Source organism: Euprymna scolopes, chromosome 19, assembly GCF_053919585.1.
Source record: "Euprymna scolopes isolate OS-2025 chromosome 19, ASM5391958v1, whole genome shotgun sequence".
Taxonomy (NCBI): Eukaryota; Metazoa; Mollusca; class Cephalopoda; order Sepiida; family Sepiolidae; genus Euprymna; species Euprymna scolopes.
The window spans coordinates 137749700-137777145 of NC_136500.1; the positions used below are offsets into that span (position 1 = coordinate 137749700).

General features: G+C 32.1%; 1 protein-coding gene and 1 pseudogene across 1 annotated transcript in view; both read left to right on the forward strand.

The window, feature by feature from the left end:
* The window catches only part of LOC145239993 (uncharacterized), a 582634-nt gene that overhangs the window by 348717 nt on the left and 206471 nt on the right, over window positions 1-27446 (forward strand). The gene's annotated exons all lie outside the window — the stretch shown is intronic.
* Window positions 19423-19561, forward strand: LOC145240533 (U2 spliceosomal RNA; annotated as a pseudogene).

The following is a 27446-nucleotide window of genomic DNA, read 5'->3' on the forward strand; positions in this document are numbered from 1 at the left end:
TTGTTTTCGGAAAATCTTAAATTTAATGTTCTATTAAAAATAGTAGAAAAAGGTTTTATATTATTCTGCTTTTCATATAATAAAATCCAGGTTTTTATGTTTCTGGAAAAAAAATTGCTCAAGAATAATGGATGTTAATAGATTTTAATTCGTGTAAAAAAAATTTTCTTTTTTTACAATTTTTTGGGCGTACCAACAATTAGTAAAAATAATAAGTTAGAAACATACATATCTATAAACATATTCTTCTTCTTCTTCTTCTTCTTCTTCTTCTTCTCATTCTTCTTCTTCTTCTTCTTCTTCTTCTTCTTCTTCTTCTTATTATTATTATTATTATTATTATTATTATTATTTTCAAATAAATATAAAACATTGTTAACTAAACATAATACGCAGGTTATAAATCATTAAAAGAACTGTTACCCAAACAGAACATACAGTTCACTAAACATTATACATTGTTAAATAAACATAAATATTTTTAAATAAATATAAAACACTGTTAGCTAAACGTAAAAAATTGTAAAATAAACATAAAACACCGTTAAATGGAACTCACACAAATTGACGTGCACAGAAAACGGTGATAAATAAGCATGATTAACTGGAAAAAAACATAAAACATTTTTAACATATAACTATATGTAAAATAAACATAGGATACTGTTAAATAAAATAAAAACATGAAAAACATAAAACACAGTTATTTTAACAAAAACACTGTTTAATAAGCATAAGGCAATGTTAAATAACCATAGAACATTGTTAACTTTACATAACACAGTATTTAACAACCATAAAACAGTGTTAAATAAACGTAGAACACTGTAAACTTTACAAAAAAACTGTACACTAAACATAAAATAGGGCTTAGTTAACGTAAAACACTGCAAGATTAATATAAAACATTGGCAAATAAAAATAAAACACTGTTAAGTTAATTAAAACTCGGTAAACTAAACAAAAAGCATTGTTAACCGAACATAACGCACTGTTATCTTACCACAAAATACTGTTAACTAAACGTAAAATACTTTTAAAAAGAGATAAACTACTATCTACTCAACATAAAACACTAGTAAATGAACATTAAACACTGTGAAGTGAACAGAAACACTGTTAACTTAATGTAAACCACTATTGAATAAACATAAAACACTGTTACATAGACATAAAACATTGTATAATATACATAAAGCATTGTTAAAGTAAGCATCAAACATTGTTAAATAAACATGAAACACTATTACTTAAACATAATACATTATTCAAAACATAAAACACTATTGAATAAATATAAAACACTGTTACTTAAACATAATACACTCTTCAAAACATACAATGCTATTAAATAAACATAAAACACTGTTACTTAAACATAATACATTCTTCAAATCATAAAAAACTATTAAATAAACATAAAACACTGTTACTTAAACAGCATACATTATTCAAAACATAAAAACATATTAAATAAACATGAAACACTGTTACTTAAACATAATACATTCTTCACAACATAAAAAAGTATTAAATAAACATAAAACACTGTTACTTAAACATAATACATTCTTCAAAACATACAACATTATTAAATAAACATGAAACACTGTTACTTAAACATAATACATTCTTCAAAACATACAACATTATTAAATAAACATAAAACGCTGTTACTTAAACATAATACATTCTTCAAAACATAAACAAACTATTAAATAAACATTATATCATGTTAAATAAACAAAAAAGCAGTATTAACTAGACAACATGCATCGTTAAATAAACTGAAATCAATATTAACTGAACACAATACGCTGTTAAATATACATAAAACATTGTTAGTTAAACATAAAATACGATTATCTAAACAATAAACATTGTTAACTAAACTGACATAGAGCACTGTTAACTAAACATTAAACACTATTAAATAAACATAAAACACTGTTATACAAACATAAACATTGTTTTGAATATACCCGTAAAACAGGATCCAAACAAAGAGCCAGAGTCGTAGGTTAGAGGTGGGACAAAATGGTTCGCTCACGGTGACTTACGTCGACGTAAGCGTATAAGGCGTATATAGGAACGTGTAGAAATATAGAGCGGTGTTACCAAACTCCGAGTTAAGCCACAATGAAATACAAAATTGCCACAATGAAATAATGAAGTTGACATAGTATTTCTTCCCATAGAGAGATCTTACTTTCCAGCATTTCGAGTACTGCTTACAGAACTGTCCATTTGAATATGTCTGAGAAGGGTAAACTGTAAGAGGTTAGTAGTTCCTAAAAGAACGCCCATGTTGTGATATTTGTCCTCTTGCTTTGAGCAGTCCATTGGATTATATCTAAACACGTGCACTCACGCACCCTAATCAATGAACAGGAACTATTTATAGTAAGTGTCTATATTTTTGAGATGAGGTGTTTTCATTGATTGAGATTGTCGGACTGACTTCCTCATCTTGGTTGTTATCGTCACAACGTTTCGGCCGTTTTGCCCTCCGGCTTTCATCAGGTGTTTTGTATCGAACTGGGGAACCGTTTGTTAGGAGTCTCGAACCAAACCTTAATTATTATTACGGGAGTACCGTGTTCGGACTCCAGCTAGGCTCTGGGACATAGTTGCTGATTCTCTGTGTTGAATGTTACTTTTTCACTGCCTTCGTTCAGGATTGAACTCAGCACCTTTGGGTAACAGTAAACTTTGATACAACGTCTAGGACCACTAGTGACATATGGCTCGCTGTCTGTTTATAAGCTTAATTATTGAACACGGTTTATACACGCCGCAATGTAATTTACACGTCTATATGAACATTGTACATACACCCAGTATGAACATTAACCATTGAATATTGGCTACTACACGTTTTAGTATCGAAGTCAATAATATAAATGCTCCCTTGAAAAACTTTACTGAACTATTTATTAACGAGAGATACCATTAAAGGACAATTAAATGAAGCGTAACTCATTTGGGATGCTCGTATCTCATTATGGTTTTTTTTTCTGCTACCGGATACAGGGAACTCGAGATAAGTTTGCGAATAATGGGGCTTTGTAAATCACCACGAGTCTGGTTATCAGCGCACTAATTGCATGATAAGCATTCGCTTAAATTCACCTTCAAAATTGGTTGCCTGTTGTGTTATTTAATGACGTCATTTCCGGTCGGAGAGAGAATGCCAAGAATTCAGTTATAAATAGGAATAAAGCTTGGCTGGTATCCAGCAAAGATATATTGACGTATGATCACCAGTTAAAGAGCCAGGAATCGAAAGAATGACCAGCATCAGGTATAATTACGCGTGTTTTATATATATATATATATATATATATATATATATATATATATATATATATATATATATATATATATTATTTGTATGGACAACACTGAATATTCTAATGCTTCGGAAAAATTGTTTTATTGAACAACCAAAGGCACCTCATCAGGCGACATAACTAAAGCTTGTCTGCTATTCAAAATAGCTCATTCTAAAATGGAAAGAGAGAAATATGTTTTTTAATTATAAAATTAAAACATTTACTCGCTTACTTGAAGGTGGGAGGGGGTGATACTAAGTGACATTATAGACTCAAAAGAAGGAAAGGGGGCGACGGCTAAAAAGAAAGAAAAAGAAGTGATAGCCAAGAAAAAACAGGAGAAAGAAGAAAAATAGAAAAGAATACCTTTAACTTGGTATATATATATATATATATATATATATATATATATATATATATATATATATATATATATATATATTAGTTTTCATCTTAATACTATATATTAGGTCCAGTATAATAATAGAGAATTATCTCTATAATAATAAATACGTAATCGGCATGAATTAAAATATCATATATATATATATATATATATATATATAGTCATCCACATACAGTACTGTTTCGCTGTTTCACAGCTCATCAGTGCGGCTAGACAGGCAACTACCTCAAGCCAGGATTGAAACCCGACCGTTTGTACGGCAGTCAAGGCTCCTAACCATTACGCTATTGGCGGCTGCTTGAACGAGTAGTGAGTTTAACGATGTTTTGATATCGTCTGAAATACCTCCGCTCGATTTGTTTACACAAAGAGCGACGCTTATATGCTAATGGTAATTCGTGTTTCACTTCTCAATATGCTCAACTCAAGGTGAGGAGCACTATAGTCATCCACATACAGTACTGTTTCGCTGTTTCACAGCTCATCAGTGCGGCTAGACAGGCAACTACCTCAAGCCAGGATTGAAACCCGACCGTTTGTATATATATATATACTAGCATGGATGTCCAGCGTTGCCAGGGTCGGCAGATGTTCGCTTTGGCCACACCTGCTATACTAAGGTTATTGAGCAGTTTTCCATTATTATCTGTCAACTCCATCGTTATCCCAACTAAAAATTTCAAAAATAAGAGAGCGATGAAACCACGAACATGTAATGCCACTTCCCCCAAGAAGAAATACGTAACAAACTCTTCACCAAATATTTCGGCAGAAGGGATAAGAAGAGAAGCTATTCTCCGGATATTGAGCACCATTTTCTGACTATATTCCAGTTTAAGCGAATTCCTTTTATGCTACTTCAGTCGAGAAATATTTGTTATTACGGTATGTTGCAACGAAAACAAACTGTAAACAATTCGGTTTCAAAAATACCAAGTAGAATTTGTGTTAACCGAAATACACATTTTTATGTTTTAAAAATGATGAATTATGACTTATTGTGCTATTATAGGAAAAAAGAATTATTTAGTTACGATGTCAAAAAAATATGAAAAAAAACTGGCAAAAAAATGTAAATTATTTTAATTTTTTTTTTTTTTAAATAAAGAATTGTAGTTTAATTGAATTGTTTGTTTAATTTTAAATAAAAATCCACTGAACTACAACGTTAATTGCGAAATCACGAAAATTATTTGGTCAATTTTTACGACGCGCCCCAGCGTATTATAAGCACCCTAAACTCCCCATTTTAAGAACGGCTTTCGGAATAAACGTCAACAACCTCGAAAGACGTTCTTAAAACGAGAATATTGGGGGTGTGTATTCTGATAGACCTTCTTAACATGCTGAGGTTTGAGGTGTATATAATACGCTTATGCCACGTCGTAAAAATTGACCAATTATTTTATTAAAACTAACTCCGGAAATAATGCTTGATAATTTTTAGTTTTAATATCCGTCGGAAGAGAAAAAAAAGAACAAAGTTGGCACCAAGGGGAAATAACTCAAGCCGGTTTATAAAAAAATCGATGTCGGTAAAAATAAATTAAATTGAATATGTTATCAATATAAATCACATTTTAATAACAAATTTAAATAGCACACTTAAAACAATTATCTCGCTATAAACAATAAGTAACACATCGCTATTTAATAAAATCCATTTCCCTCAATGTAATATGTTAATGAGGTTAGCTCTTAATCGTACATTTTGCATGAATAATAATATACATGAGAATGAATGAAGTAATAAAGTAATGGAACATTTTTTGTATTAAATTGTGAATAAAGAAACAGGTAAACAAACAAACAGACAGACAGGAACACGAATATATATATATATATATATATATATATATATATATGATTGCAACGTCTTGTCAGACGAGTGCCACTCCCTCAGACATTTAAAATCCATGAGCCCAAATGTCTGACGGAGTATCTATACAAATATGATGTTACAGAGTCTTAGCTTTGTACGACAGCTAAGTTTCTCTCTCGGTCCAAAATGTTGAGATCCAGCAACAAGCAAGAGCAAGATAGCCAGCAACAAATTAAACTGCAGACCAGCTTAATGTGGGTACTGGTCTTCCGCTTTATGTTTTTTTTAAATCAGAGATTTGCTTCTCCTAGAAAGGTTGCCTTCACCCCGTCTTACGGGAGCCCTCACTACCCCAATACACATATACACACACAAATATACACGGTGCTAGTTGGCCGTTGACCCAGAAAAAGAGTTCATTCGCCCTTTGGCGAATATATATATATATATATATATATATATAAAATTGACCCAAGAAAAACGGGCCCCAACTCTAATTAGGCCCTGTTTCTTAGTGTTTTGTCTGAATGAAATGGAACTTTGCTCATAACTAGTTTATTATATTCAAAACATCACATCAAAACATTAGCGTCTTTGGCCTTTTTTATCCGTTCTACGGCATATGTTCTAGATGACCTCCATTTAGCTTTTTTTTTGGGGGGGGGGTCACCCTGTATATATATATATATATATATATACATATATATATATATATATATATATATATATATATATATATACCAGCAAAAGTACCCGTCGTTGACTGGGTTCAAAAACAGCCTACAGAAAATGGACTCTGATTTATGAAACTATGATAGGTTATGAAAAGGAAGGGTTGTACATTTGGGTTGAATTTGGGGGTATCAAAATCAAAGCAAAATATGTTGAAAGTATAAATAAAAAAGATAAAATAGATAAACCCCATAATTTATTATACCATACCTGTTCATACTGAAACACTTATAACAATATTCTGTGAATCTATTTTTAAAAACCTTGTTAAACTCTGTGACATATTTCCATTCTATGGAGGTCAGGTGCGAACGAACACCCAATAATTTTATTATACCATATTTCTTCAAACTGAAGCATAATTATCAAAGTATACTTACGCAGATGGATATGAAAAGTCTTTATTAAAGTTTGTGCCTATTTCCATTCTATGGAGGCCAGGCGCGATCACAGACCCCACAATTTTAATGAACCACCGTTCTGCCAGATCAAACATACCCATTCCTGTGTTTCGATACATCGTCTATCATTATATGTAATCAGTTTTTTTTTAAATAGTCAAGACTATTCGTGACCAGACACACACACATACACACACACACACGCACACAGACATTCAGCTTTATAGTATATATATATATATATATATATATATATATATATATATATATGTGTGTGTGTGTGTGTGTGTGTGTGTGTGTGTGTGGGCCAAGGACAATCTGTAGTTGTATGTTTGGTTTCGATTCTAACTGACAGCATCAAAGTCATATATATATATATAAGACGAAATTTGCATCAATTAGTGATTAATGATAAAATAATATATTTTAACAAATATTTATCGATTTTTCAGGAATAGTAAAATTAAATTCAATAGATCATTCCTAACAAGCGTATTTTTTACGCTTGAGAAAATATTTGCACTTTTAACAAATGTGAAAAAATTACAACTTAGTTAAAAAAATATTAAGAGATTAATAAAGAATCGCAATCGGAATCAGTAAATCGAAATCTGGAATTTAGTAAGGAATCGGTAAGTGGATCGGAATCTGGAAAATATTGTAATCGTTCAATCACTAATAGACATCTATATCAAAACGGCCTGTTCATGCATGTATGAGATTTTGTAAGTTAGGTGAATTTATTTCATTTATTCAGCATGGATGATCGGTTAGCTGGGTGTATAGTTGTCATCATTAATTTGGCAACGGGAGAGTACCCTGTCTGCAAAGAGCCTCTTTTTTGTCAGAGTTAAAGATGGTACTAATCGACCCTGTGAAGTACTCCCTTCTAGGCTTTATTCTTTCTCTTCCATAAAGGGTTGGTTTATTTCTGATCGCCTGAGGCGCTTCTATTGGAAAATGATGATGGGGCTATTCAGGATATGTTTGTCGAGTTAGACTTCATTCCAGCTTCCATCTTGTGATATATTGGCAGTACGAAGCAATTAAATTAATCAGTATTCATACAACAGAAATTATAATCTTATATCGATACATATTCCTCCGTTCTTTGTAATAAACTTTGTATTTTTTTTCAAATAGAGTTAAATATCTGAATACGCAACCTCAATGAATAATTATTAAAGTAACGATTTCTTTTAAGAGTTAATCCAAGAGTTTCGATTAAGACTTGTACATGGCATTTCTCAATATCTAAACGTATTACTAATTTTATTCTTAGTTTATTTATTATGAAGTCGCAAATTATCAAGGCACAAATGCTACTGAAGACAATAAATAAATAAGTACCAAATGGCCGATTAGGCAACACTGTGATGGTAGGTAATTGTAGAAATTTGACAGAGTGTATGAGCGCGTGTTAAAAAATTAGCAGCAGCAGTTAAAGCATTTATGCAAATTAGCAAGTGTGCGTGAGCTTGCGTCATAAGAACCCGAGAGTTAAATACACCACGTGGTCGAGAAGAGAAGCAAGTTGCTGCCGAGTAAGATGGACGTGTAAAAACGAGGGCGATAAAGCGCTGGTTTGTGCCGGCATTAGGTGGCGGGGAGAAAAACTGTTAAAAAGCAGATCTGTGTGTGTGTGTGTGTTTGTGTGTGTGTGTGTGTGTGTGTGTGTGTGTGTGTGTGTGTGTGTCTGTGTGTGTGTGTGTGTGTGTGTGTGTGTGTGTGTGTGTGTGCGTGCGTGCGAAACGATTTTGCAAGATAACGATATGCGTTGTTTTGGAAGAACCACGAATAAATGCATTTCATTTGTTTTTTTTGTTTTTTTTAAATGCAGAGTCGCATTTTCTTTCTTCCCTTTGTTTGTTTCTGCGATGTTACAATAGTTAAATGAAAAGAGCGATTGCATAAGAAAAGTGGACTCGAAAAATACCATGTTATAGTCATCCGTGAAGCAACCTCGCGGTATTGTGTCCCGCATTCGGGTGATTCTAGAAAAGAAACTTTATTTATTAAAGTTTTATTTAGTTTTAGGCGCAGGCAGGTGAGGAGAGATAGGTCTTGGTTCACAATGGTTTTAGCTAGAAGTATTTTTGCTAGGATAATCGTTTATGTTGGGAAATCCTTCGCTCCCAAATATGACTAGCAAGAATCGATAATTTGCATATAGCAGCTTATTCAGCAATTGCAGTAACATCAGATTGTAATATACTCTGCGTTTCCAATTTCTTCGAAACAGTTCTCAAACTTCTTGGAGTTAGTCCAACAACTTTGATTACGACTGCCATAACGTCTTTCTACAAAGTCTAAATATATTGCTAATTCTATTCCGAGTTCAAGATAATTCTTTATTTTAAGAAAACCTCTTCCTCTAATTATGTTTGCCAAGTGTAGCATGATTCGCAAGTGGGATGTAATTGATACGCAAATGAGATGACAATGGAATGCAAACGAGATGTAAAAAAAAAATGCAAATGAAATACCTAAATAACTAAAGCAAACCTAGGGTATTGAATATCGCGGTAATGACGTAACATGATACGCAGTTAACACAGTACATCAATGTCCTCCCTGATAGGAGACATGAACACACTGGACAATCCTCATTATGTAGAAATATGGATACCATGCTTTGAGTCGCTGACTGGAATACAGAAACTAAAAGATTAACCTAGATCTCCATGAGAACAGTTCAAATAAGGTTTGACCCTGAACAAATTCCAGGAAAGTGTTTCATGATTTATTTTGTCACTATTATATGTGAGCAATAACTTAGTAAAGTTTATCAACATCTGATCACCATATAGGTCATAACTATGACGTCATAAACAATGACAGCCATCGCACGAAAAGCAACGAACATTTCCATATTTAAAAGTTGTAGCTGTTCCTTACAGAAGAGTCTGTGTTGTTTTATACTATATGTTTTGATATAACAATTTTTATACAAAGTTTTATACTAACTACATGGACAGCTAAGATCATGACGTCATCAATGACGTCATCACATACATGTACTTTTAGATTTTTTCTAGAACATATCTCATCACTGAATAACCGTGTCGTCTTAATCGTCATCAGATTTTCTGATTTTTAATATGTTTTTCACCAACATGTATTACGATAAAAAATAAATAAATAAATAATAAAAAATAAAACGTTTTTTTTATATTAGAATTTGTTCAGGGTATTTTTTTTTCTTGTTCATATTTTGAGATTTTTTTTATTGAAGATGTGCTTTATGTTTTGACAAATTAGTTTATGATATATGTATATATATATATATATATATATATATATATATATATATATATATATAACTACTTATTTACTCACATAAAATTAATATACGAAAGTATAAATTTATGCGTAAACTTTAAGTATTTACTTCAAAAGTGCTCAATATGTAGGTAGAGCTAGTTAGTAATTTATAAAATGTATATGGCGATTAAGCTACACTGAATATTCGGCGTTTCATCCACTCTAGGACTCCTCAGGCTTATGCGCCTAAGCCTGAAGAGTCCTAGAGTGGATGAAACGCCGAATATTCAGTGTAGCTTAATCGCCATATATATATATATTATAAATTACTTACTCTATATATATATATATATATATGTTTTAACTCATTTCAAAGTGTTTTTAACATGTTTTATTAATTGTTTTCTCATATATATATATATATATATATATATATATATATATATATATATATATATATATAAAATGAAAATTACAATTGAATTTACCAAAATGATCCAAGATGGTAAAATTAAAGTAAATTATAAATATTAAAGAATTAATATTTATAAAATTATCTCAGCCAGATATAAAAGCTCGATAATACCAAATAGGAAATAGAGCTTATAATATGAGCAAACAGTTAATGAAATATGTTTAAAAAAAACACTTTGAAATGAGTTAAAAACATATTTAATCTGAAAAGGAAACACTAGATAAATGGATAGTCCTTAATCCGCGGAGTTTCGAAGAAATACTCTCCTTCTGATCAGAGGGTAGGAATTAGCAAAATGCAGGATCGGATTTTGCATGCAGAAGTATTTGATGAAACAACAAGTAAGTCAAAGATCTTACTTGAAAACAAAATAAGTTAAGCAGAGGGAATATGGTAAAGAAAAAGGTGATTATACATTAATGGATAGTCTGGTGGAAGATAAAAAATCCAGTGACGGTAAAATCCAAGAAAGTTAAAAGAGTTTCCATTTAATATATATATATATATATATATATATATATATATATATATATATATATATATATATATATATATATAGATGTTGTTTTGTTTTGGTTTTAGCGATATGTTTTCAATGAATTCAATTATTTACGAAAGTGCATTTTTACCTAAATGCGAGTTGGGAATAATTTTCCCTTTTAACCAATTTGGTACACCCACATGGGGAGCGGTATATATATATTATTTTTAAAATGTAATTATCCACTTACACGTGTTTCGTCGTCTACGACTCATCAGAGTGGCTGTATCTAGCGAGATTCGAAATCGGAACCCAACGGTAACATGAACAGATTAAAAAATATAAAAAATATGCTAATGCATAAAAATTTATTTCATTTATTCAATAAGAATCACACATTAATTAGAGGTGTAGGATAAGTAATTTTTTCTCAATTTACAAATTCAATATATTACCATTTCCTCTCACGCAAAATAATTTCGCTCCTAAGGTAAACATTGCTAGACGTCGCATCTAGCATCTTCTCTCTCTTCTGTCGATAACTATATATATATATATATATATATATATATATATATATATATATATATATATATATATAGTTATCGACATACAGTCCTGTTTCGTTGTATCACAACTCCTGTGCCGCTAGATTAGCGTCTCTCCCAAGCCAAGGATTGAACCTAGAACCGTCGTGTTGACAGTCGGCAGTCCTCCCAATCGACGCCCGTAAATAACTCATCTGAATGTCTATTTAAATAGACACCCGCCACCACTTTTACAGTGCTCAAATCGCCTGTTCGTAAACAAACAAACAACGAGATTCGCATTTTAAGCCAATTAAGTAGCGGGTGAGATTATTTACGACAGTGCTCTACCCAAAGAGGGGGGCTTAAAATATATTTGTAGTCATCGACATACACTCCTGTTTCGTTGTATCACAACTCATCAGTGCCGCTATGTGGGAGAGTCCGACGTTGTCTGGTATTAGATGATGATCAACGAATATTTCAAATATTTTTATTGTCATCGAAATCTGTGAAATCACCCGGGTGGAAGCTTCACATGCCTCCATGCAGTAACTTAGTCCAAAATATGTTATTCTATATTGCATTCTAGAGAACCTACCGTTTCTTTTATCAAATATTTTATATAAACTTCTTTCCAGTTAACGAAAAAAATATTAAGAAATTTACGTGCAGAGTTTGAACCTACAGACAAAAAATGAAAAAAAAACACGCTATCAACTTACCCACAGTAGAATTTTTACGGCCCATTGTTCTATCATTGTTGCTAAGAGATAACATCGAACAAATGGCTTTACCGATGATAGATGTTAAAATAACGGTTTCGATTATCGATTATCAGTAATTATCGGTGATATTCTAAGACAAAACTAAACTAAGGCTACTCCCAGACTTAAACACTAAAGTTCATTAAATTTTCAAGAAAATCTGTTCAGCCGTTTCGGAGTCTATACGGAACGAACTCACACACACACAGATAAATTTGCATTTATATAATTGCAGTAAAAGGTTATAGCAAGAGAGATGCGTGTGTGTGTTTGTGTGTGTGTGTGTGCTTGTGTGTGTGTTTGTGTTTGTGTGTGTGTGTGTGTGTGTGTGTGTGTGTGTGTGTGTGTGTGTGTGTGTGTGTGTGTGTGTAGGAAGTTGAAGTAGGAACAAACTTGTTTCCAACATCTAAAATCATTTGATCGGGTCCAGATCAAAGTGTAGGATCTGTTCTCCAGATCTACACTTCAATTTCTTGTTCTCTGTCAGTGGAGGAGAAATCCTTCACGACTGAGACAATTTTTATTTTTGTTCCTTTTCTCCACATAAAAAAAACGACCCTGGTGTCTAACTCTGTCCCGTGGGGAGGCATAGTAAATAGGTACATCTAAAATCATTTCCCACGAAATAATTTACATGACTGAAATAAGAATTGCATTTTCAAAAATCTTGGCTTTTGGAACAAGATCACAACCCCCCCCCCCGGGAACTGGTCATCAAAGGTCAAGCAAAGATCATATGTTGGTCCAACCCCACATATAAGACCATTGCTCGTGTAGTAATTAGTTATTGGTCAATGTAGGGGACAGCCTTCATACCAATTGCCACTATCAAGCTCCCATACTCCCCGGGGAGCTGGTCCCCATTTCCCCAATGTCTCCACATTAAAAAACGCCCTTGTGCCTAATTTACTCAGTGGGGAAGCAAATAAATCCGGCCTTCGGAACAAGATCACAGTGTAGTATCTGTTCTGATGCTACACTTCAACTTTTTTGTCGCCGATCAGTAGAGGAGAAATCCTTCATGACTGGGGCACTGTCTTTTGTTTCTATCCAGAGTGCCCCATTTTGGGGAGCTTATTTTCTCCACTTTAAAAACCGACCTTGTGCCCAACTCTACTCTCGTGGGGAGGCAAGTAAATAGGAAAAGTTTATATATAAAGGGAGAGAGATGGATAGATGCGAAGTGAAAATGTTTTTGTGCGTGTGTTTGTGTGAGGAAATGCATATGTGTGCTTCTTTAGCAGTATCAGAATTTTTGTAGGAATTTTTGACACCCCTAACACGAAACTGCGAATACAATATAAAAATCTCGTAATTTCTCTGTTAAAAGTGGGTTATTTATTTTCTTTATGGATTATACTTCCAAAATAAACTATTACAGTTGTTTTAAAAGTAATAAAAATATTTTTTTTTTTTAAACAGTAATGAATTTTCCGAACTCAATATTTTTCAATTTTTAAACTCAATATTTTTAAATTTTTAAATTTTAAAAATCTATCAAAATTTTTCTATTGATTCTATTTTTACGATATTTTCAGGGTCAATGTGAAATTTTATGTTCTTTCCAATAAACCGAATATAATATTTTAGACAAACGTTTTTTTTTAAATTCACGCCCCCCCCCCAAGTGTCACCCATTTTCAACTTTCTCTTAAAAAGTAAATAATTAATTTATGTCGTGGAGTTTTATATATCACAAATTGAAGAGAAAAGGTCAATAAATAATATATTCAAATTTAAAACAAAAAAAAAAACTCGCTTTTTTAGAAATTTACTTGTAAAGTCCGAAGTTTAAAACCTTATTTTATAAGAACACATTGTTTCTTTTTTGTCTTTTTTTTTTAATGAAACCTTGGTCCTTGCTCCTTTAATTGAAAAGAAATTAGGGCTTGAATTACATTTTTCGAGGAGTTATAAGCTTAGAAAGATAGGGGGTCGAATAATTCACGCCTCTCATTTTGAAATGTCTATTAAAAAGTAAATAATTAATTTATGTCGTGGAGTTTTATATATCACAAATTGAAGAGAAAAGGTCAATAAATAATATATTCAAATTTAAAACAAAAAAACAAATCGCTTTTTTAGAAATTTACCTGTAAAGTCCGAAGTTTAAAACCTTTTTTAAAAAAAAAAAAACACATTGTTTTTTTGTTTTTTTTAATAAAACCTTGGTCCTTGCTCCTTTAATTGAAAAAAAAATTAGGGCTTGAATTACATTTTTCGAGGAGTTATAAGCTTGGAAAGATGGGGTGGAATTATTCACTACTTCTTTGTTCATGTAAACGAGTGTGTATGTGTGTGTGGTGTGTGGTGTGTGGTGTGTGTGTGTGTGTGTGTGTGTGTGTGTGTGTGTGTGTGTGTGTGTGTGTGTGTGTGCGTGTGTCCAGATTCCGACAGCTGTTATTCCATGTCCTTGTTTCTCTCTCTCATTTTCTTTTTCTCTCTCACTCTCCCTCTTCTCCTTCTCTCTCACTCTCCCTCTTCTCCTTCTCCTCACTCTCCTTCTTCTCCTTCTCTTTTGCTCTCGCTCGACTTATTAAACTCATTATTTCTCGCTTGCTCTCTCTCTCTCTCTCTCACTCTCACTTTCTTACTCTTACTTTCCTCTATCTCTTTTACTCTCTCTCTCTCTGTGTTACTTTTACTCTTTCTCTCTTTCTTGTTCTCTCTCTCCCTTACTTTCTTACTCTCTTACTTTCTCTTTCTCTCTCTCTTACTCTCTCTCTTCTCCTCTCTCACTCTGTTTATCATACTCATTCACCCTCTTTTGTTCTTACTCTCTCTCTCACTCTCTATCTCTCGTAATCTCTCTCTTACTCTTTTTCTATTGCTCACTCGTTTACTCATTCTATCTCTTACTTTCTCTTTTTCTCTCTCTTACTCTTACTCTCTCTCTCTCTCTCTCTCTCTCTTACTTTCTCTTTCGTTCTCTTCTCCTATCTCGCTTGCGCTTTACTTATTACACTCATTCTCTCTCTCTCCTTTTCTCCTTATCTTTTGCTCTCGCTCTGTTTCTTAAACCCCCTTCTCTTTCTCTTACTCCCTCAGTTTTTTCCTTCTCTCCCTCTCTCTCTCTCTCTCTCTCTCTATCTATCTATCAATCTAACTATCTATCTTTCGTCTATCTATCTATCGTTTTTCATCTATCTTTTTGTCGCACTTGTCAGTCCAGAAATTAAAAAAAAATGGACTTTTGTTCGGCCATCATATTTGCCAGTCAAGTTCATCCTCACCAATCCAGCGACAGCAGACGGCTTTGATCCAACAATGGGGGGGGGGGCTAATTTACTTCGGGGCTTACTGCAAATTAAAAAGAAAATAGCTATATAAAAAATAGAAAAGACAATTTACAAAACCACACAATAATAAGTATCCAGCGTCGCCTGGAAATATTTTCACCCTTTCTTTTTTCTTATACCCCAAACAAATCATATTACCGCTTGTACGTAAAAGGGGTCATGCCTACAAAAATATTAGATAAATAATTGAGTAACGAGATATCCGTTCGCCTAACATTTAAATTTTTGCTCATTTTTGTCCCTACATTAAAAAGAGTTAAGAATTTAAAAAAAAAACGTTACAAATAAAGAGAACGTTACAAATATAATGAATTTATGCAAAAATTGTTCTTCTGAAATTGTAACGATCGTAATGATTTTATATTTAAATTTTTGCGCGTTTTTACCCCTACATTTAAAGCAGTTAAAAAAATGTGTAAATTAAAAAAAAACGTTATAAACAAAGAAAATGTTACAAATAAATGAACGTTATAAACATAATTATTTTATGCATAAATTGTTATTCTAAAATCATGCCGATCGTAATGTTTCGATCATTAAAAAACGTGTTGCGCGTTTTTGCTCCTATATTCATAACAGTTAAAAATTAGAAAAATAATAATACAAATAAAGAAAACGGTACAAACAAATGAAAGTTACAAATAAATAGAACGTTACACATATCACGATTTTATGAAACATTGTGATGCTTAAATAGTGCGATCGTAATGTTTTCATATTTAAATGTTTGCGCGTTTTTGCTTATACTTTCAAAAGAGTTAAAAATAAAAAAATAAGATAAAGAAAATATTACAAATAAATGAACGTTACATATATAATGATTTAATGCAACTGTTCTTTGCTGAAATAGTGCCAATCGTAATGATTTACATTTACATGTTTGCGCGTTTTTGTCCCTACATTAAAAAGAGTTTAAAATAAAAAAAAGAACTTTACAAATAATGAAAATGCTACAAATAAATGAACGTTACAAATATAATTATTTTATGCAAAACAAATGTTTTTTTTTTGTTTTTTTGTTATAGTACTTATCGTAATGTTTTTAGATTTACATTTTTGCATGGAGTATTGTTGCCAAAAAAGTACAGTCAGGTAAGCAGGAAACATGGAGGAATACAGTGGTAAGCAAGCTCCTGCCCGCCGGACAACTCCTGTTCTCAAATTAATTTTGTTTGTGCGACCACCTTATACACGACTCAAACCATAGTGACAAATGAGAGACTGAATATTCTCTTTTTAAATTTACCTGAGAACGCGTTTTACGTTTGAATTTTTTACTAAAAATTTTAACTTAGGTTAAAGTTTTTAGTAATTTCTTATATTCCTGTAGATACAAAGATATTCTTTTTGGTAAAATATGTTTGTAATTTTTTAAAATATTTATCTAGAAAAATAAGATAAATCGTTAAATATAACCAACATGATCTTATTTTAGCACGTGCCTTGTTGGGATAGATTTCATTTTAGGTATTGTTTTAGTTATATTTTATTCGAATATTTTACGTCATCATACTTTTCTCATGTATTGTCATCTTAAATCAGAGTTTATTCTGTGTATATACTGGTTTGCTATTTCCTGCAACACTTTAATAGGTTTAAAGAGTATTTCATGTTTAGAATTTCAAATTTCTCATTCAGACATAATCTACATGGGTCGTCTAAATTTCTACATGACTGTTATACTATTTAAGACGATTATTGGCGAACGTTCGCTTTCTTTGATCTTGTAGTAATGCATTGCTAGTACTGTTGTTATTAGAATAACTAGCTTAATCTATTATATATATCCTCTATTATATAAAACACAGTCGTATGTGCGTGTGTTTGTGAATTTGTATGTTTAATACACACCTTTGTCATTCGCATCGAACCGGCATGAACGTGATATCGTTAGAAAGAGCGACCTCTCGGGCATACAGTATCGAAGAATTAGAAAAAATCGCCAATTATTTTATGTAGAAATGTCGTTTGCTTGAAGAGGATCAGGTAAAAAAATATTTGATTTCGACGCTAATTGTTAATCGCGCATCCGCGAAAGGTTGTTTCCTTCTTTCGTTGTAAAACGACAAATTTGCAACGTCATAACATCTGTGTAATCGTAGCCCGATCGATAGCGATTTCACTTACGAAGTTTATTTTTGCAAATTCACAGCATTTGTTCATTTTTTAATTGTTATGTTTTTTTATTATTATTATTATTATTATTGCTTTAAAAATATTGCTTTCGATTTCCCTACAGGCTGATGGCACTCAGATCCCGATTTTTTTTTTTTAATTAAATTTATTTAAACGTATGTTACGACCGGAAACCACTACCCTCCTGTTAGGATAATATATATATATATATATATATATATATATATATATATATATATATATATATATATATATATGGGGAGTGCGCGCGCGCGTGTGTGTGTGTGTGTGTGTGTGTGTGTGTGTGTGTAATGCGCAGAAAAATAACCTGACACATTTATACGGTTAAGAAATAACCCGTTTATTTATTGTAATTTCCCAAACAAAATAGAAATAAAATGTCGCTATATTTAAAAATAGAAATAATTTGTAGGTAATTTATTGCATGACTTTTTTGTTTTTTTTTTTTCATTTTTATTAAACGTGCAAATGTGTGCGATATTTTCACTTCAAACTCTTATGAATCCCAAAACCGCAAAGAAAGAAGCCGCACGCGTGTTCGCACAGACATGCGTGTTCGATGTTCCGCACGCTCGCGACGAGTGTCTTGGTTGGTGGCATTGTATTGGACGCCCATTCTAATGACGGCTTTCGCCAAAACAGCGACAACAGACGTATTTTACAAAACCATTGTTTTTCTGCACTGCAGCTTGATTTTAATGCTTCTTTTGTTTTCTTACGGAGAAAATGGAATTTATTTACTTATCGTTCGTTCTAGTTCTAGTTTTCGTTTTTTATTTGTTTGCTTTCTTGTTTTTGTTTTTGTTTTATGTAACGCAAACTATTTGCTCTTGAAGTTTGTATTTGTTTGAAATAAAAGTAAAACATAAACTACTAATAAAACTAATAGACGTTCAAAAAACGTTTTATCTTCTTATCTAAATTTATGTACATTACGTATATATCTTTCTCTCTCTCTCTCTCTCTCTCTCTCTCTCTCTATATATATATATATATATATATATATATATATATATATATATATATATATATATATGACTGCACAATATCAGTAAACGATGTTTTATTACGTTTATTTCGTTTTATAAAATGTATAATACATTTTTTTTAAATAAATATATTCAGAAAAAAATGAGTATTAAATATATTTAACATGAAAATCGTTTACAATTTAATCGATAAAAATGCACAATTCTTGTATTTATATATCAATTAATTAATTGGAATTTATTATATTTTTTCGTCTTTTTTCAATTTTTAAAATCTATCGAGAGAAAATGCAAAAATTAGATAAATATTTAATGATTGCTCAGCTTCTTTTTTGATTTGTCCTGTTTTTTTTTCAAATGTTCTCCTTTTTTTGTCGCGTGCAAGCGACTCTATGAGTCACTCCGTCGGTGGGTCGGTCGGTCTGTCGGTGGGTCGGTGTGTCCGTAACACTTTTGTGCTTGGCCTTTTTGGTTAAGATCAAAGGTCTTTTTGTTAATAGATGCTGTTCTTAGCTTTTTAAGCTTTTTTTGGCCTTTTGGCCAAGATCAAGATTTAGTATTTGTTCCGGCAGATACTGCAAGCAAAGACCATATGTGGGGGTAACCCCACATATAAGACCTTGGTCAATGTAGGGGCAACCCTTCATACCAATTGTCACTATCCAGCTCCCCTACTCCCCGGGGAGTTGGCCCCATTTCCCCTTCACTCCTCACATTAAAAATCGGCCTTGTTCCTAATTTGCTCGATGGGGGAGCAAATAAATACAACCCTTTTCTTGGCCTTTTGGCCAAGATCAAAGTGTAGTATCTGACTTTACTACATGCTGTACTTATTTTTGTAACTTTATGATATAAAGTGGTGGATCACTTTTCTGTATTAATTTAATGTAAAATGATCTCCCACTTTACAACCAGTCAGTCTCAACGCCATTCAAGCCATTCTACGGGTCATTCAAGTTGTTTTTGAAGGATTCTAGTTATTTTTTTAGTATTTAAGTAAATGACTTAGAATGACTTAGAATGACTTTAATGAACTTAAGGATAAATTGGATGACCTTAAGAAATATCTTAAGGTCATCCAATTTATCCTTAAGTTCATTAAAGTCATTCTAAGTCATTTACTTTTTATTTATTTAAGTCATTTCGGCCCATTTTTCGGTCATTTTAGTTTATCTTTAAGAATTTCATGTCAATCCTACATTCACGCATTCATTCATTACACGACTAATGGCTATCGGACTTGTTTACGTAACGTTTCGCCGATTTCTTTCTTTGATAAATAACCTCTGCACGTCGAAATTACTACTAATTCTGTTCCCACACGATTACAGCAATGATCTATTATGATATTCAGAAACAAGGCTATATGAACGGGAAGTCATTCTAATATCCGTGTCTGGGTATGTTGAAGCCAAATTTCTCGAATTTAGCCTTCTTCAAAAATTGCATTGTTTTTTTTTGTTGTTTTTTTTTTTTTTTTTTTAAGCCCAAGGAAGAGACTAGCAAAATATTATATAGATAGAACAAGTATTACTCATTGATTTATAAGCGAGCACACATTGGCATAGTGCAATCGAATTACAATGGTTGCCCCTCACATACATGTGGATGTCTATTAATTTAAAATTTATATTTTTAGTTTCAGAAATACATTCGATAAAAGTTGACTTCAATCAAATTACGCGAAAAGTTTTCATTGACGTTTTCACGTTAAGCACTTATGATATTTAAAGACATGTGATCTTAGTTATAGTGAAAAACGTATCCAGACGCAATTAAGAAATTAACGAGTACTGATACTATTACTACTACTGCTGCTGCTACTACGACTACTACTACTACTATTAATAATAATAATAATAATAATAATAATAATAATAATAATAATAATAATAATATTGACAATAATAACAACAAGATGTATATCAATGCAAAATTACGAAAGTCATTCCAAAAGTAAGAAATCCTATTTTTTTTTTAACTAAAAAAGCTTAAGAACTACGAAGTGGAGAGTGATACCATTAAAACGAACGACCTTTTCGTCGTCCAGAATTTATTTTTCTACCAAGTCACCACCTTTTTCAATGCATTTATAAAGCGATGGGGTGCTGGCTTTGTATGGATCACCCTTTGTCACTCACATCTGAAATCGACGAACCCATCTACTGACTGCGCTGATATAAACTGCATCGACTACGTACACGTTGAACAATAGCTGATTAATTTTGATCCGTTCCATTATTATTTTTTTTTTTGCATGGAGGAATTTAATGACGCATCTTTGCTTCAGACGAACGTCCATGACAGAGGTTGCGTTTTAGAGTCCTACATCGTCAATATCTTTAACAGAGAGATGGAACTTTAAGATTATGAATGCAAAATTCAGTCATCTTTATAATGCATTTCGAACTTATTCAGTTGAAATAAAAATTAGGAGGCATTCATTTTAGAAGGTCCTTCATATTTCCGTTAACGTGAAATCCCTCGTTAGGAACGGGTTTTATAGATGCATAACTTCAGTCATCATACTAATGTAATTTCCAATCCTCTCTGATCCATTCGGTCCTGGATATAACCTTAAACTATATTATGTGGTGAAGCCCATGCTTGCGAGCTTTGGGGAGTGTGGAGCCACCCTTTAATTGCCATTGCTCCCAGGTCCACTCTGGTCGTACCTGTTAGGATCCCAACTATGGATTAAATAGAAACCGACTTGAAAATAACAAATATATTCTATTAAAAAACCTTTCTTCAAACTCTTTGGATTCGGCATTAAATAACCTGAAAAGGGTTGATATGCCGTAAAACAAAAACAACCAACCAACTGATCAATTCGGGCGGAATAAAAATCGAAGGCATTACTTTCGGAACACTCCCCTCTAATCTAAAATTGACTCGAAATAAGCAAGCAATATATAAAAAAAAAGTTAGTTTTCGACTAAAATAAAAGCGGACATATATTCCCATATACTTTTCCTCCCCACGAGGACCGAGTAAGACACCAGGGTGCTTTTTTTCTTCTTTTTTTTAATGTAGAGAAAGGAACAAAAATAAAAAATTGTCTCGGTAATGAAGGATTTCTCCTCCACTAACAGAGAACAAAAAGTTTTAGTCCAGCATCAGAATAGATACTGCACCTTGATGTCTTCCAATTCACTCTATTGTCGGCTTTAATTGTTGTCCTCTTTAATGTCCACTTTATTCACGGCATCATTAATTCGCTCGCAGACTTCCTAATCACGTCTAATTTGATTCTTTGCTTTCAATTGTTCACGGTGTGTATGTCGCGTTAAAAGAGAGACAGAGAGAAATAAAATGATTATAACAGAGATAGAGATACAGAAGTACATAGAGAGAGAGAGAAAGAAAAGGGGTATAAAAAGAATGACAGAATGCTAGAAAGGGGGGATGGGTATACAAGGCTAAAGTCGCAAACAAACAGATTTTTTAATAATAAAAAAGGATTTGATGGATATTGTAATTGACTTAGCTGGTGTCGCTGTCACGACTAAATCCGCTTGTAAATGTCGCCAGCTGGAGGGCAAGTCATTGGAAATACATGTTCCAGATGCTTGATCATATTAATTTAGTTGAGGGGCAAAGAACTAGCAGATTGAATGAATAACGGAATAAAGGAAATAGAGAATAATAGAATGGAAATGATTTATTTTCATCGAGTTAGCAAATAAGCATTATATATGAAATATATTTTAATTACATATTCGTAATTTGTTAATTACATATTCTTGGCCTTTTGGACAATGTGCCTAATTTTGTTGTTTGAAAATGTTTTTTTTTTTTTTACTTAATTGTATTTACAAAATTTTAAAAGCAATAAAATATATAAACAAGATCAAAGTGTAGTATCTGTTTTTCAGATGCTGCACTTCCATTTCTTGTTCTCTTTTGGTGGAGGAGAAATCCTTCACAACTGAGACAATTTTTATTTTTGTACCTTTTCTCCACGTTAAAGAACGACCCTGGTGTCTAACTCTGTCCCGTGGGGAGGCATAGTAAATAGGTACATATTCGTAATTTTATTGCTAATGTGTGTATAATTTGTTATTTTATATAATATATTAATATATATAAATATATATGCATGTATGTATATATATATATATATATGTGTGTGTGTGTGTGCGCGTGTTTGTTTCAATTACCAAATGCTTTTATCTATGCATACGTATATATATATATATATATATATATATATATATATATATATATATATATATATTAAGTAATGTGATTGATAATTTTAAAATTCATCATTCAATAAGGTAAAAAGCTATAGCAAACATCTAAATGAGTATTTTAACCATAGTTCCTGATTTCAAAAAGCGAAAAATTAAAAGGTAAATTTCTCTATATATTTATATATATATATACCTGTATATATATATATATATATATGTGTGTGTCTATTTTTTCATATATATGCAAATATATATATGTGAAATGTGGTAAGCAAACTTATAATTTAAATTCAAATCTATATTTTACTCTATTTCTTTTCTATCTCTAACCCATATTAATTTTCTTATAAATTTTAAATCCAGACCTTTTATTTCAATTTTTGTTTTCAGATACATCTGCCTTACTTTTAATACTAGGTTTATTTATGGTGTCTTTTAAATTTAATAAAAACCCTTCAAAATTTGCTGACGAGGAGACCTTGCTTATTAAAAAACTATATGTAATTATTGTATGTAACTTGATGGTTACCACAATAAAAAGCATTGTTTTCCGAAACGATCGTACAGATAATTGATTTTGTTGTTGTTCCTTCTTATGAAACGGATTTTTAATTTAATTATAATTTGATTTTCAAATTTTAAATTATCAATCACATTACTTAATATTGAATTGGCTCTAGGATATTTACCTATCGAGCTTATTATATATCTAAATTACAACGAGCACTTTCTCTTGCCTGTATTTTAATTAAACTAGTAATTTCACTGTTACATTGAAATACACTCAGCTCTTTAGACTATTGTTCTAATCTCCTTTAAATTATATATATATATATATATATATATATATATATATATATATATATATATATATATGGGGGTGTATTTAAACAACATTCATTTATGTAAGTGAACATAAGCGAATTCCACAGCTAAGTTTATCTTAAAATATTTTTTCAAATTTTGTAGTGTTAAAAATAATAAACCTCTCTCTCTCTTTCTCTCTCTCTCTCTCTCTCTCTCTCTCTCTATATATATATATATATATATATATATATATATATATAATAGTTGTATCGATTTGTTTCCTAGATGTAAATCCAATGATACTAACGTGATTATTAAATAGTGCACAACGAGGACAGAGCTGGTATAGAGTCTGCTTATTATACAAAAAGTATTGGTTACATATGTGCATACATGTTTCAGTGGAATCCCAGTTCAATGGTAATACTTCATCAGCCCTTCCCCCCCAAAAAAAGAAACGAGAATCAAAATTACATTAGTTTTGTAAGATATTTTTGTGTGCTTGGACATTCGGAAAGAAAGTAGGCTGTATACATTGTAATAGTAGCTTTTTGGGGGAGGGAGGTATGGTGAAGGCAGGGAGTAGGTTTGAAAGGGAAAGGGGAAGTACTGTTTCGTGTGATTAAACTGTCACAGTGGAGAGGTATTGGTATTCTTTAAACTTGCCGGTTATTTATTGGCCTTAGCTTTCGCTTTAATCTGAAGTAATATTATACTCTTATCGTAGCTACATCCTATCTTAGGTTTTTATGGTTGTTTTTTTTTTCTTTTCTGGTGGCGGCTTCATTTTCCTATTGAAAAGTTTTATATATTTATTTATTTATTTTATTTATTTGTTTTATTCGTTTATTTTTTTTTTATTCTACGCCCTGCTTCTTTATCCGTTTATTTGTTTCTAGTTTTCAATTTATTTATTTACTTGTAAGTTTATTTATATGGTCAAATAAATAGTTAGTTAAGTAGATATATGGGCTAGTTTATATGGTTTAAATAACAGTGGTATTATATTTTCTTATCCATCGCGGTGTCTAAAGTAATAAGTAATTTCGATGGTTGTCATTTTTTAATTTAGATTGTTTATCCTTTCCGCAATACGAGAATCTGTATATATTTGATAGGCTTATGATTCTTTTTAAAGAGATACCTTCTTTAGACTATACAGATGCAAACAGATGCATAATCTCTATATAAATAAAATGAACTCATTTTCCCCCTCCGAGTTTGACCTTAATAGGATTGAAAATCTAGACATTTTATGCAGATGTACAATGCACAAACTAAATCACGCTATCTGAGGTGTGTTATAGGCATATTATCTATCCACTACCTCGCTGATCGGAGCTTCCTATATGTTTTATCTGGCGAGAGTCCACTGCCAAAACCGGTTACGATCAATGGAAGTAGTAAATTCTTCTCTCTCTAATAAATTCATACTTCCACCGCCATCGATTTACACCGTCCGTGACCGATCACAGGACACATTTACGAACGAACACCGGTTAAGTTTTTTATAAAAACTGGACTGCAAGTTAGGTGAAACGCACCACGCTTACTTTTACGTTGGTTAAAAATAAAAACAAAAATAAATCAAAAAAATTTACATTTTCTTTCATTAAAATAAAAATTATATTACTTCGATTCCGTTTCATTTCGTGTCCTTCGGCAATTTTAACATCGTTTCTTTTGATTTTTTTATATTTTTTTTTATGTAACTTTTCTCTGTTTTTCATTTTCCCCATCTTTTCATTATTCACATTTATTCCCTTTCTCTTTCCGTTTTTCATCTTCTTTCGGCAAGTTTACTATCGTTTCTTTTTAATTTTTATTTATTTATTTTTTTTCTTTCCTCGGTTTCCGTTTACACGATCTTTCCATTTTTTTAATTTATTTCTTCTCCGGCTTTTCTTTTCCTTCGGCAAGTTTAACATCGTTTCTTCCTTTGTAAAACAGCCTGATTTAAACAGATCATAAATCATTTCCGTTACATTTCGTTTTGTTTGATGCATTCCTCTCTATTTTCATTGTTTATTTCTTCTTTTTCCCCCCTTTTCCCGGATTCTCCTTTGAGGCGGTACTAGGAACACATTTTTTCTCCATTCTTCTTCATTTTTCTTCTTCGTTCTTTGGGTGGGGGGGGGGGGAAACGGCCGTCTCACGTTCGTATACAACAACATATTTTCTTGGTATATTTCGGGGTTTTACAACCGCGGTGATGCGGATTCTTCCATTACACCAAATCGAGCCACAGCAACGCGTGCGAAAGTACAGCTAGTAGTATATATTTATTCATATTTGTGGAGTATTCCGTTCCTAGAGTCCTCTGATTAAAGTGCATACATATCGCTTGGTGTCAATTATGTGGTTGATTTCCTTATGTAACGCTGCTTTATGATAATACTTCTTGTAGGTGTATATCTGCATTCCAATTACAAGTGTATACTATCTTAATTAATCGTTTTCGGGTGTTTAATTATTAATTATGCAAAGTGCACTCACCTTTATCCGGTTGCGGTCAAATTATGATCCTGTTCCTTTAGCTTAATATTAAAAGGTGACGCTTGAGATGGTGTTGAGGTGTAACAAGACCATGATTCTTTCCTTATTTTATTTAGGCTAGCCTTTTCTTCGACGCTTCTCGGTGAGTGACGTTTTTAATTATGTTACAGAAAAAAGGCTGTCCCCTTTTCATGTAAATAAGAAGAATATTAGATAAGTTAAAATGAGACTAGGATAAGCCGAAACTCGAACCTTGTAAGCAAAGTTAAGAATTGGAATGTTAGAAACTAAGGGTATTGTTAATTCTGAATAGTAAATATGTCAGTAAAAGAATGAACAATAAAAATTAAAAATATATTCTTTAAAACACCAGATTAGGTTAAAAAATAGGTTTGGAGAGGATTCTTTGTTTGCAGAAGTGTGTTTTCGACAAATGCATAGCCACGTGAATTAGTCACGTTTGAAAAACACACTTCTGACGTCAGAGACAAGGATGATTCTCCATATAGTTCGATGGATTCGAACTTGAGAGCTAGTCAGTCGGGAGTCAGTCAGAGAGAGAAAGAGCTGAGAGTCAGTCAGTTGGCAGTTAGTAGTCTGTTGACCCTTTGGAAGCAACGGGTAGAAGATTAAACGATGTAGATATAAGTGAATTCCTGACGTCATCGGCATTCGATCGGTCCAATGAATAAAGAATCATCATTGTGCTTTTTTGTAAAACTGTTGTCATGACATGTTATCTTTCAATACCCAAAAGGTAATGTGTTAATCATTTGTAATGAACATTGAGCAACCCTTCCAAGAGTATGTATCTCCCCTCCTCTGTGTTAAGAACTTGTGCACATCACCATTCAGTATCTATATGAAGTCCCAAGCATCTCATAATAAATATATAAATGTATCTCTCTCCCGCATCATTGTTATATATGTCCCCCTCATCTCCTTAAATAAGAGGTCCTGGATATGACCTTAAACTCTATCCAGTGGTGAGGACCCAGCTTGCGGGCTTTCGGGAGTGTGGATCCACCCTTTAATTGCCATTGCTCCCAGGTCCACTTTGACCCGGAGTGGAAGGAACTGTTAGTGTCCCAACTATCGGTTAAATAGAAACCGACTTGAAAACAGCAAATATATTCTATTAAAAAAATTTATTCCGAATCTTTGGATTCGGCATTAAATAACATGAAAAGGGTTGATATACCGTAAAACAAAAACAGCCAACCAACCTTAAATATGAACCACCACTATTCAACAAATAGATGTGTGTCGATTTATAGTAAGCATAGTTT